The sequence below is a fragment of the Dermacentor andersoni genome, chromosome 9 (assembly GCF_023375885.2).
Source record: "Dermacentor andersoni chromosome 9, qqDerAnde1_hic_scaffold, whole genome shotgun sequence".
Taxonomy (NCBI): Eukaryota; Metazoa; Arthropoda; class Arachnida; order Ixodida; family Ixodidae; genus Dermacentor; species Dermacentor andersoni.
The window spans coordinates 74015055-74019053 of NC_092822.1; positions in this window are offsets into that span (position 1 = coordinate 74015055).

A 3999-nucleotide genomic window follows, 5' to 3' on the forward strand; every position below is an offset into this window, starting at 1 on the left:
TCCAGTGACGTCACGAACGGCGCCGCGTGGAGCGGATATCCGCTGGAGCTGGGGCGTTTTCTCGAGTGCCGCGTTTCTTATTTTCGGTTTCATTTTATTTTTCTCACACAGCACGCGGCAACTGGAGGCTGTCGCGTCACAGATAAAGGCGACGTCATCCGCTGCGCAATCGAAAACATAGAGACGCATTCTGTTGCCGTTTGAATCTGCCGGTGCAGTGCCTGAATCGAATGCATTCGGCGCGTTCGCGATCATTGTTTTGCGTTAAGAGTGCAACGCACGCGACTGTTGTCGGAGCCGGTCATGTGGTCGGTCGTCGCGTGTTCCTTTTTGGTGATTCTGCGCCGTTTACGACGTCGCATCCCAGTTTGCCGCATCGTTTGCGTAGAGCTCTCTTTTACGAGTGCGCTTGCGTACGCCGACGACGGCCAACGGCTCGGGTTACTGCTCTGCACTACTGTACGAGCGAGTGCGCAGTCAGTTTCGGAACGCACCAAGACGCGACACCGCTCTCCGTTTATCGCGTTTGTCACGGGTCCTTGCTCCGCGCTGCGCACGACTCGAAGACGATGTGGCAGAGCCAGCCGCTCTCCATCTACATCTAACTCGTACGAAAATATTTTCGTCATGACGCCATGCGTGTCGGACGCCTACAATCGCGCCGCGGAAGGCTGCGTCCGTGTAAGGAGCGTGTACAACAAACCTCCTTGCGGATGCAACACACGCGCAGTATCGGTACGCTTGCGTGTCAGCAGGTTAACATCCTACCACGATTCCTGGTATTTTTCGCGTCAGCAAACTTTAAGTAGCGAAACAAATAGAGAGCGAAAAAGACTGGTTTAAATCGTGGATCCGGGAAGCCAATAAAGGTGCTACGTAATAATAACGCGTTTCGCTCGGATTTACCGCTAAATCGCCACTGAATTATTTTCTTGTCGGATTGAAGATTGAAATAATTGTTAGTGATGTATTTAGCGATGCTGCAATGCTATAATTAAGCGCTTTAATAACGCTCCCCTGAAATTTTTCAAGCGCTCAAGTCACACGACTCAGAAGAACAACAACTCATACAACTCGTAACATTATGTAGCAGTTGATGTCACCAATCACGACGCAACGATCATCGTCTAAAGAATGAGAGCGCAACAACAGAAGCAGAAGTCGACCGTGCATCTGTTCTAAACGAAAGGATAAACAAACGATTTATTGGTTCGCTATGAGACTCCGCCTTCTTCGTACCTGAAATGAGGCTTCGCGCGCTTACGTCTCACCCCGTACTCCACAAACTCGGGGGTTCCTAAATCTTCGTTCCTTGTTCCTTCCTGGAAACAAGGAAGTTCCGCGCTTCAAAGGGATGCTCGAAAACAAAGTATTGCGCCCTTGAGGCTAGCAATATCTATAAGCTGTTGTTTTACTCTGTCCTCCTCTCCGATATATTCTCTCTCCCTGTAACATCACTATATATATATATATATATATATATATATATATATATATATATATATATGTGTGTGTGTGTGTGTGTGTGTGTGTGTGTGTGTGTGTGTGTGTGTGTGTGGTGCAATATTAGTGCCGGGCATTGCCCGTAAAGCTTTTGTGGCTTTCGCAAGCCCAAAGATGTACTTGTAACAATAAGCAATATATTATTATTATTATTATTATTATTATTATTAGTAGTAGTAGTATTATTATTATTATTATTATTATTATTATTATTATTATTATTGATTGATTGATTGATTGATTGATTGATTGATTGATTGATTGATTGATTGATTGATTGATTGATTGATTGATTGATTGATTGATTGATTGATTGATTGCGTTTAACGTCCCAAAGCAACGCTCGTGCGATTACAGACGCCATGGGTGCGGATTAATAATAATGTTGACCGCCTGGGGCGGGCCTCTTAAAGTACACACACACGAGCCTTCTTTGCAGTGCTCTCCCCCCCCTATAGAAGTGTCGCCTCTGCCGCAGGCGGAATCGAACCCGCGCCCTTGTGGTGCTCAGCGGAGAGCGGCATGGACACTGTGGCGGGTATTTTTATTTAATAAACAACCAACTACTACTACTACTGCTGCTGCTGCTGCTATACTGCTACCAAGTAGTAGTATAGAATCAGAGATGAGATGAAGGGCCGCTGCCTAAATGAACTCAAAGTGAAAAGAAACTGAAGCGACATACAGAGTAATCAGAGAGGAGGAAACCGCAACAAAAGATCCCCACGGCTAAAGCTTATAGGGCCGTGGTTCACCCGAAGCTACGAGAAGCACTTTTTCTCTGGTTTGAAAAGTGGCAGCGGGATTAATGTACTCTATTGATTCGCTTTCAATACGGGTGTAACGCAGAGGGGTCAGCAATCATTTAATGGCATTATTATGTGATAAAAACATCCTGCGTATCGCTGCATGACGTAACCCGCACCTGGAAAAAACAGAAATCACAGGTGGACTGAGTGACCCTGTGTAACTCCCGAGCTCATTTAAACATTATTCGCGGTGACAGGTCCCTTCAAACAAACAAGTATGCACAGTTCGCGGGATTTAAACAGCGCACATCGAATTATTCCCACATGAGCGTTTTCCTTTTTGTACCCACAACTCTCTCACCCCTACCCCCCCCCCAAAAAAAAGAAGAAAGAAATGGAAGTAATTGTGCAGAAATACCCTTATCGCAGGCGGAACTCACAGCATTACACTCTCGTAACGCCAGATTGTAATGGGTGTAATTATGACGTTACGGCTATCAGGAAGGGATAAAAACGCGATTTGACAAGTGCATATAATAACGCTTGCAGAGTAGTCTTTCTCTTTCTCCTAATAAAATATCTGACTTCGCATTCGCAAAATGTACAAAATGAACAGCAAAATAATTTCAGTCGAAATCTGCATCGACACCAAGATGCGAACAGGAAATCATCACTATATACAAGTGCCACAACCGTTACAGCTACACGTCACAACAGCTAAGCAATCACTATCGATAGTGACATCACACGTTTACAGGGCACTGATGGGAGTAATGAGCGCATGTGTGCTTTGCGCAAACACCGGTTATCTGCGCGCATTCCGGAAATCTATCGTGCGAACCGTCGCGTGTTTGTGAACGACATACAAGCGTTAATTTAGCTGATATAAAGACAGCGATTGAGTCTCAGGTAAATAACGCAATGTCGTCATCCCCCAAGTGTTACTGAATTGCCAAAATAAAACACCAGTGCATTCTTACGCCCTTATAAGGCATAACTAACACTCTAAAAATTTTTTTTTGCATCCTTTGGTGCTTATCTTGTCCCCAAACAATAATCGCCCTCTGCCTTGCTTGCGTTTCCTCTCTTGAAAACTCGGCGCTCGCTACTTTCCTGTCGGGAACGCTGTGTCAAGCTGATAACGCGCAAGCCGTTCGTGACTGGGAAGTATACCGGGCTCGCAGCGTTAAAGAAAGGATACGCGGGCAAGGCAGATGACAATTATCGTTTGGGGACAAAATACAACTCAACGGGTGTAAACTTTTTTTAGAGTGTACCAAAGCATGCCCTTCGTGCGCCCTCGAATAGCGCAAGGGTGTGACATGAGTGTTTTCGTGAGATTTACACTTTTTTCACACTTTTACACTTTTATGCAAAGTTACACCCTTTGGGGTGTATATCTGCCACACTACGATAATCGTCATCTTCCTTGCTTGCGTTTCCTTTCTTCAAAACGCCGCGCCTGCAACTTTCCGATCGGGAACGCTATGTTATGCTGATAAGGCGCATGCCGTTCGTTGCTGGGAAGTACCGTGTTCGCCGCGTAAAAGAAAGGAAATGCGGACAAGACAGATGACGATTGTTGTTGTGTGGTAAAAGGGTGTAATTTTGCTTAAATTAAGAGTGTAAAACAGATGCGCCCTTTGGAGTGTACATTTGTCCCACAACGACAATCGTCATCTGTCTTGCTTGCGCTTCATTTCTTGAAAACGCTGCGCTCGCTACTTTCCTGTCGAGAATGCTATAT